A 10,112-nucleotide genomic window follows, 5' to 3' on the forward strand; every position below is an offset into this window, starting at 1 on the left:
AGGCCAGAATATCCACGTGGCAAATGGCCAGCATTAGATGGCTCAATGGTAACTCCTGGTTCCTATATTGATACAGATATCCATCTGTATACATATAGAAATTATTTGCATTTGAGGGAGCCTAGGTGCCTCAATCAGTTAAGCATCAGACTCTTGCTATTGGCTCAGGTCATGACCTCAGGGACATAAGAATGAGCCCCACACCAGGCTCTGCACTTAGCACAGGGTCTTCTTGAGATTTTTTCTTCCTCTCCACCTATCCCTCCCCCTGCTCATGCTCTTTCTCTCTAAAATAAATAAAATCTTAAAAAAACAAATTCTTACATATATGTATATACACACAAGCTAGTATACACATAAAAATTTCCTTGCTCTGTCTGTCATCTGAGAGCTCTAAAAGCAATGACCCTCCAGTAGTAGTGAGCACATTTAATACCTACATCTTGGTTTCTAATAATTCTCTTCTTTAAGAGGAACCAGAACTCTTTGGAGAAATGTGTGACAGTAGAGCTCGAGCAAGGAATGTACAAAATAAACATGGAGCATCTTGTAGCACTAGAAAGTAAGAAAATTATCAAAAAACAAACAGAAAAACCCACAATAGGAATATGTCAAGAGATGTAAGAGCTAACTTAAAGAGTTCTCAATGGTTAAAGCTAAAACAATTTGAGCAACAAAATAAATAAGTAGTAATGGACTATAACCCAAAGCATAAAATAAATATCTATAAGTCCATAATGTTATAAATAAGTGATTCTAAAAATAAAGGGCACACTATAGACAAGTTTCCTGTTCAGGAATCCGAATAATTTCTGTAAATACTCTACCTTCAAGGACAAGAGCATAATTCTCCATTCTTTATGGGTGGGCTGTATGTAGTGATTCTATTCCTAAGAACCCAGTATAGAAATGAGGAAAAACAACTGACTTTGCAGAAGAGAGATGTGACAGATACTACCTCAGCCAGGTGACTGAGGTTAACAACAGCAGTGATATGGCATGCTAACGGTATGTACTCTTTTATATATATATATATATATATAAAAGGCACATTTTCTCTTGGTCCTCCTTCCAAAAACCCTAGTCCAACCACAAGAAAAACATCAAACATCAACTGAAGGACAGTCTATAAATCTGACTCAAAAAATGTCACTCACCAAAAATATGGAATGTCTGAGAAACCATTATAGTCCAAAGGAGCCTGATATAAGAAAGCTAAATGTAATCTGATAACCTGGATGGGATCCTGGATCAGAAAGAAGATGTTAGGAAAAAACTGGAAACTCTTAATAAAGTATGGACTTTTATTAAAAATAATCCATCAATATTGATTTATTGATTATAACAAGGTACCATACTAATAAAAATGTTAGTAACAGGGAAACTGGGAATGGATTTTATGAGAAATTTCTGTACTACCTTCACAACTTTTTTGTAAATCTAAAAATATTCTATGAGAAGTTTTTTAAATGTGTCAGTGACATGGATGATCTTAAAAAACTCAAACTAAATTTCTACAATGTTAAAATTAGGGCCTGGATAGACACTGACTCAGAAGGGATGCCAAATCAAGATAAAATATTTAAATGCAATTTCTTCTAAATAATAAGTAATGCAAAAAGTATCTGTGATGAACATAATAAAAAAATTAAAGAGAGAAAGAATTAAAAAATGCTGTGCCAAGCTATAATGGAGGCTAAGGCAAAAGTAAAAATGTAAACCCCGTATATATTATTTCTATGTGTTTCTTTACTGGTTTCTCCCAGAACAGTAGAGTAATTGAAAAAATATTGGAAAACTGAAAGTATGTACATTAAAACTCACAACATTATTTGAAGTTTAATTATTTAGGATATATATATCCATACCACTTGATAATGTTTATATTCATCAAACAAGTTACTTTCTTTATTTCAAGTAATAGTGCAAATCAAAAATGAGATAAACAAAAAACAAGATTTGAAAAATATTACTGATGAGTTCACTTTGATGAAATCCAGGAAAATAAAACTATAATATTCCGTTTGCTATATAAATAAACACTTAAACTTAAATAGTGTACATTTTAATATACTTACTTTTTAATTGTTCAGTATTTTTCCAGTTCTGGTGTGGAACAGAAAGGTCAGACTCACATATGCACAGTCACTTGAGTTATAGAAAAGGAATTAGCACAATTCACTTGGCAAAGGACAGTACTTTCAATACATGATATTAGACAATGGAAAAAATCAAGGAAAAAAAGATCTTAACTCCTTTCTCACACCATGCATTAAAAATTAGTTCACAATGGATCACAGACCTAAATATGAAGAGTAAAATAATACATATTCTCGACATTACTTCTACATTAGGTAACACAAATATTTAATGCGATACAAAAAGATTCTAATAGTAGTGAAAAAAAAAAGAATTTGATCTTATTAAAATTAAGTATTTTAATTTTTACTAGGATTTTTACATAGTAAAAATTCTGTTAAGAGAGTGAAAAGATAAGCCATAGGTTGGGACGAAATAGTAAATACAGCGAATCAAGGATTCATATCCAGAATATATAAAGCATTTCTACAAATCAGTAAAAGAAACTCAATTGATAAAGGGGAAAAATACTTGGATAAGCACTTCACAACAGGGTATCCAAATAACCGCACACAAAAAAGTATATATATAGAATGTTGCTCAAAAGTTTTAATCATACAAATGCAAACTAATACCAAAATGCAATATTACTGCATGTGTATGGAACTCTGTTACTTACCCTTGGGGATAACTTAAATAAGAATAAAATCAAAAGAATAAAAATCAAAAATATATGGTTTAGTTTTTCATATTCATAAACAAATCTTTCTTCTTTTTTCATGAAAGGGAAAGATATATGTAACTAAAACCCAAGTAGTCTGGCAGCTAGCATAAATTTTGAGTTTTCTTAATAGAAATCCGAAAATATTGAATATCTAATGAGATAATATAACTGATTAAATTTGTATTAATATTTTGTCACATGATTAACAAAATATTTCTTAGCTACCGTAGACTAACACACAGATTCTCAAAGAAATGACAAATACATTTACCTTTGTGTGTTATCCCATGGGCTGTGAAAATTCTATTATTTCCAAAATCACTCTAGTTGCATTTGAAAGAGCATCACCAACACATGAATTAATTTTGGGGAATTAATATCATGAACATACAAAGATTCATTAATTCAAATACATGTAAAGAGACATTTTTAGTATTCACCACTTCTTACCACTGTCTTGGTTTGCTCCAAAGCTAGGCATTTTTTTGACATTTTTATCAAGGAATAAAAAAGGCAGAGTTGCTAATTGAAAACTCGTGACTCTGTCACCCCCACTCTAGCATATATCTGAATTCAGACATACCCTACATATTCCATAACCCTAAATTTAAAGCCAGACTTCACACTTACCAGAAATATATATGACAGGAAAGAATAGGTTTAAAAAAGGTATTTCCTTAGTTTGGTGTTCTTTAGATTTTAAAACACTGGGGCGATGTCCATTGGCCAGGACTTGGTGTTGGTAGATGAGGGATATGCATATCTTCTGTAAAATGTGAGAAAAATTATTTTGAGCATGGCTGCTTTTCAGAGGATTTTCAAATCAATTTTAGGAATAAATACATGCAGAAGTTCAAAATCTACAGTTAAAATAATCTGTGCATATAGTCAATCAAAACAGGTTGAAAGATACAGAATTTCATAAATTTGTGTCTTGGAAATGCTGTAAAATTCAGAAGGAATGATGGGGCTATTTCATTTGTGAACTGTCTTAGCTTCTGGAAAATTAGAAGGTAAAGGAGAAAGCATTTTCCATTTGTAAGTTCAAAAATTGATTACTGCTAATATACGCAAATTACTGAAATAGTAAACATCAAAATGTTGCCAGGGCCATAGTAAATGAGATCAATGTTTTGTCAGCTTTGTAAATGACTTATATAATAAAGGTAACAGAAAATGCAACTTGAATAACTTGCACTTCATTTTTCTGAGGGCATTTTAAGTACAAAGAGAGTCTTTTATTTTTTCATTGTTAAAGATAGGTCTAGTACCAGTTTCTATAAGGTAAAAAACAAAACAAACAAACAGTATTTGTACCAGGTTTAAGGGCCATGTTTTAAGGTGACCATTTTAAAGCCAATTCAACTGAACGTATTTCCAAAAAGGGTGTATTTTGAATTAGAAAATGAAACTCACCAGGCTTTTCTTTGCCCTGGTTGATTCTCTGATAGTTTTGCTTACTTGAAAAGCTATTGCCCAGGAACATAAAGTAACATCAATTTGCCTCCATCAATTTGCCTTTGATCTTTTGACCCCAGATGATTCCCTTAAACTTCATCTTGTGATAGTGAGGTATAAACTGTTTTTATTTTTACATGACTTTCACCCTTGACAAAATCTACTGTGTTCTCAGAAGACTGCCTGTGTTCCTATGACATTACCACTCAAAAGTACTAAGGTAACAAAATACTTTTTCCTGGATCCCATAAAGAAAGCTTTTTTACCCTTCCCCCACCCGCCGCCCCCCAGTAGTAAAGTTTCAAGGAAAATGTCAGGGAAGTAAGATGTGCTGCCAGACATCATAATCCAAGCTAAACAGATTTTTCAGGATTTCACTCTTTCCTTCTGCTGGTTCAGTAAAGGCCAGAAAGAGTTTAGTAGTTCTTATCAACCTGATAATTAACTGATGATCTAAAAAAGAAGGCATCTCTCCAAATCACTCTTATTTCATGGATCTGAAAGGACCTACGCATTTCAGCAGTTAGAGTCACATCCCTTTTCATCTCAATAACACAGACAGGTTTTGAAACTATGTTACCCATTTCGGGATTTAAACCTAAACCTTCCCCAGCATAGGAAATGTAACCAGTAACATGGTTACAATTTTGTATGGTGACAAATGATAACTAGGCTTAATGTGGTAACTGTTTCATAATGTATACAAATATTGAATCACTATGCTATACACCTGCAAGTAATGCAATGTTATATGCCAATTATTTTTCAATAAAAAAAAGCAAAAGCAGAAACAAAAACTTGTTCTTCCTGTTGTACCCTGCTTCCAACCCCATCCCACACTCTCACCTTCGACGACGCCTCACTTCCACAGCCCCCACTATTACAGTACTTATTTATCCATTCATTACTTGAGTATGTGTTGTGTCCCAGGCCTTCCTAAATACTGGAGAGATCAAGGATTGAAACAAAGATCTCTCCCCTTTTGGAGGTTATATTCTGTCCGGTACAGAGAGATTTTAAAAAAGAATGAAAAATTAAATTATATAGTATATTAGAAAATAATATGTACTATGGAAATAAAACAGAGGATAGGGGAAGTAGGGAAGATGGACTGCAATTCTAAATACAGTGGTCAGGGTAGGCCTAGTTGAAAAAAGACTTTTAAAGGGCTCCTGGGTGGCTCAGTCAGGTAAGCATCTGCTTTGGCTCCAGTCATGATCCCAGGGTCCTGGGATCAAATCCTGCATCGATGGGGAGAGGGATGTCCTTGCTCAGCAAGAAGCCTGCTTCTATTCTGCTTGCTGCTTCCCCTGCTTGGGTGCTCGTTCTGTCTCTCTCCGCATCTCTCTTTTTTTTAAAAAAAAAAAAAAGATATTTAAGTAAATTTTAAATGGGGTGAAGTCAAAATCCCTATACATATCTGGGGGAAGAACATGCCAAGCAGAAGTAATAGCTGGTGCACAGGCCTGAGGCAGAAAAAGAGCTAACATGCTCTAGGAAGATAAACAAGGTCCTTAAGGCTGGAGACAATAAACAAGAAAAGGAGAGGATAAAGATAGAGAGGTGAGTCAGATCAGGCAAAGAGTATTAGAGGCCCTTGTAAGGAATGAGGTTTTTACTATGAAACAATGGAATGCAAAATGCTGGTATGATCCATCTTAATTTCTAAGTTACTATTCGAAAAGTAGGACACTAAGGTAGGGACTACTAACTAACAATAGGGTGTTGCAGTAATCTAGGGAAGAACTTATGGGGGCTCAGACCAACTGATAGGACTATTTTAGTAGCAGTGATAAGAATAAGTTATAAAATGAAAATATTTTGAAGTAAGAGCTACTAGGATTTCCTAACAAAATGATGGTGGGATGGGTGAGAAGAAGAAAAGAAGATGCCAGAGTTTTAAACCTGATACATCACTGATCCTATTCATCAGCCATTATTCTAAGTGCCTGGAAAAAAAGGGAGAGAAACAGAGACAGACACATAGAGAGATGGAGTCAAAGAGAAAGGAAGAAAGAAAAAAAAATTCAATGAAAAGATTGAACATTAAATGATAAATGTTTATTACTGTGCTGTGTTGTAACAGTGGAAAGAGTTGAATTTGAATACTAGTTCTGCCCTTTATTAAGCAAATTATTTAGCTTTCTGACCTTCCATTTACATGTCTCTAAAAATACGTATGATCTGTTTATTAAAATATTGAGAGGAATTTAATAAAATAACATAAAATGCCTAGCATATTTTTTTCTTCTTTCTTTTCTTAACTGTTATGTATTACTAAACAAATAAAATAAACTGAGGTTATTTAAAGACCAGCTCAGGAATTCTCAAACATATTTTTTTCTGTTGTCATTAAATTTCTACCTACTATATTAGGTTTATACTCCTTACATTTTCTCTTTCCACAAAAATTTACCCCGAATTCCTCAGAAATGATTATGGCTATTTCCTGAGAGCAATTTGAAATGAAGCAATTTCATACCAATAAATTCACATTAACAACTGAGTCTCTGTTATTATTTTTCACAAATAGAAAACAAAAGGACACATATAGTACCAAATAGGAAAAGAAAAAATAAACACAATACTGAAATTATTTCATAAACTGATAACCTTACCAATTAAATTCAAATCTACATCATAAAAAAATAACTGGAGAATTACTAAATTATCTAAATGGAAAACATCTGTATTCTCAATATATGTATCTCAGAGATGTTTTAATTTTTTAAAGATTTTATCTATTTATTTGAGAGAGAGAGCACATGAAAGAGCAAAAGCAGGGGGAGGGACAGAGGAAGAGAGAGAAGCAGACTTCCTGCTGAGCAGAGAGCCCAGATGTGGAGCTCCATCCCAGATCCTGGGATCATAACCCTACCCAAAGACACACATCTAACTGACCTAGTGATCCTCTTACCCCAGAGATTTTTTTAAAAGTCTGCTCTTTCAGTCTTTTCAACAATCTTGAGTTAAGTTCAATACAGGCTCATTTTCCCCAGAAAGATTTCGTGGAATACTTTATACCATATAGTAAATGTATATCAAAACTCACAACCACATCAAAACATAACTTGCCTTTCAGTTTTTTCTCAATCTATAAACTAAAACTCATATATAAAAGCCTTGGCATTTAGAACACTAGTAAGTTACTATTAAATGAATACAGATACCTGTATTTCCCATATAATTTCATCTACTAAATAACAATTCATATTATTTTATACTCAATGACAGCTTGGAAATTAGTAAAAGAAGGATTGGGGTGGGATAAAAGGGGTGAAAGGTGTACTAGATATTAAAGAAAGTTCTTCATGAAGAGAAAAGTTGATTAAAGGTGAATATGGTTCTACACAAAGGACCAGAGAGCAACAAAATGATGAAAATTTATGTGAATATTAAGAAAAAAATCCTCATTTTTCAATATCTTTAAAAGATAACTGTTAATAGCAGAAAGAAATCGTAACTCAGAATGTATTCTAAGATTTATAGCTTACATAGAAGTATAACTATGATTTTAATAGCTCAAAGAAATGATCAAAAAATTGGGACTATAGTACTATAAGCTTCTTAAATTATATTTGAAGGAGTATAATACTATTTGAAAGTAGAGCGTGGTAAGTTAAAGATTCATATTGTAAACCCTAATACTACCACTACAATATTTTCTTTAAAAAGAGATACAACTAACTCTGCAGATAAAATCAAATACAACAACAGAAAATACACACAAGCACGTGCAATCCAAAACAAGGCAAGAGAAAAAAACTGAACAAAAAACAGATGAGACAAATGGAAAACACCTTCCAAGATTACAGACTTAAATAAAACCATAGCAATAATCACATTAAATGTAAATGGCCTATACTCTAATACTTTCTAAAAGCAGAAATTTTCAGATTGAAATGAAAAATTAACACCCATCTTATATTGTCTATTAGAAACCCATTTAAAAAATACAGACACAGGTTAAAAATAAGAGAATGGAAAGAGACATATCACACAAACCCTAGTCATCAGAAAGCTGGTGTGGCTATATTAATACCAGAAAAATAAACACTTCAGAACAAGAATATCATCAGGATAAAGAGAGCTATTTTATAATGAAAAAGGGTCAATTCATCAAGAATATACAAATAAATTTGCATGCTACTATGAAGCAATTACTGAAAACAATGCAAAGAAAGCTGACAATACTCTCAGTAACTGATAATACAAGCAGACATAAAATGAGTAATGATATACAAGACTTGGACAAAACTGTCAACCAACTTGACCTAACTGACAATGATAAAAGACTCTGCCAAACCATAGCAGAATATACATTCTTTTGAGATTACGTGGAATAGTCATGGAGATAGGCCATGTGTTGGGCCTTCAAATGTCCTCATTAATTTAAAATGAATCAAATCTTCCAAATGAATTAAAGTAAAAATCACAAATACAGAAAATCCTCAAATATTTGCAAACTAAGTCACACACTTTTAAATGTCACTGAATCTAAGGAGTCACAAAAGAAAATTAGTAGATGTATTGAACTGAATGATAATAAGAACACACGTATCAACATTCACAGAATGCAACTATAACAGTATCCATAGGCTTCACTGGTGAGTTCTGATAAGCACTTAAGGAATAAATGATACAAAAATGTCTCAAAAAATACTGGAGTATGAAAAACACTTTACAATTCATTTTGGAAGACCATCATCTTCCTAAAATAAAAACGTACAAATATATTACAAGAAAGCGAACTACAGACAAACATTTTTGTCTAAAAATAGATACTGGGAGTGGAAGGAAACCTTGTATTCCCTAGAATAGAATAGAAAGAAAGTAGACACTAAAAATATAAAGAATGTTCCTCAACTTGATAAAGGATATCTATGAAAAAAATTAATGGTGAAAATTGAATGTTTTCTCCTTAAGATCAGAAAAATGTAAAAGATACTGACTTTCAATACTTATATTACACATTACAATGGAAGTTCCTGACAGTTCCTTAAGGCAATAAAAAGAAATCAAAGGCCTGAATATTGAAAGAAAGTTTTAAATCTCTTCACTCATAGTTCACGTGTATAGAAAATCCTATCAAATTTGCAAAAGAGCTACTATAACCAGTAAGTGATTTTTATAAGGGTATAGGACACAAGAGCAACATCCAAAAGCTAAACGTTATCTCAATATAATAACAGTAAGTTGGAAAATAAAATTAAAAATACAATTTATAAAAGTATCTAAAATTTTAAATATATTAGGAAGCTTAATAATATTAAGATACTAATTCTCCCTTAATTGACACATGGATTCAATATTATCCCAGCCAAATCCCTAGCAGGTTTTTCTGAGAATCTGACAAATGAATTTTTAAAATTTAAGGAAATGGGGGAGGGCAGTGGCAGATGGGTGAAATAGGAGATCGAGATTAAGGAGTGCACTTGTCATGATGAACACAGGGTGATGTATGGAACTGCTGAATTACTACATTGTACACCTGAAACTAATACAATACTCTATGTTAATTAACTGGAATTAAAAACTTAAATAAAAAATCCTTTTATTTAGAACAATTTAGAATTGTTTCTTAAACAACTGAGGAAATGTAATGTAAATAACCTTATTATGGAATATAAGGGAAAGTGGAATATATTTACATTTCCATGGTAAATAACCAGGGTAAGTAATCTAGGCATAATAATCAAGACAATGTGTTATTGGCATGAGGATAGTTAGGGAGACCAATTGAACAGAACAGAAAGTCCAAAAGTGGAAATATACATGGATAATACATTGATTTTCAACAAATATTCCAAGGTAAATCAATAGAGAATGAACAGTCTTTTCAACAAACTAT

The sequence above is a fragment of the Mustela putorius genome, unplaced genomic scaffold (genome assembly GCF_011764305.1).
Source record: "Mustela putorius furo isolate JIRA1106 unplaced genomic scaffold, ASM1176430v1.1 tig00003845_pilon_pilon_pilon, whole genome shotgun sequence".
In the NCBI taxonomy this organism is placed as follows: Eukaryota; Metazoa; Chordata; class Mammalia; order Carnivora; family Mustelidae; genus Mustela; species Mustela putorius.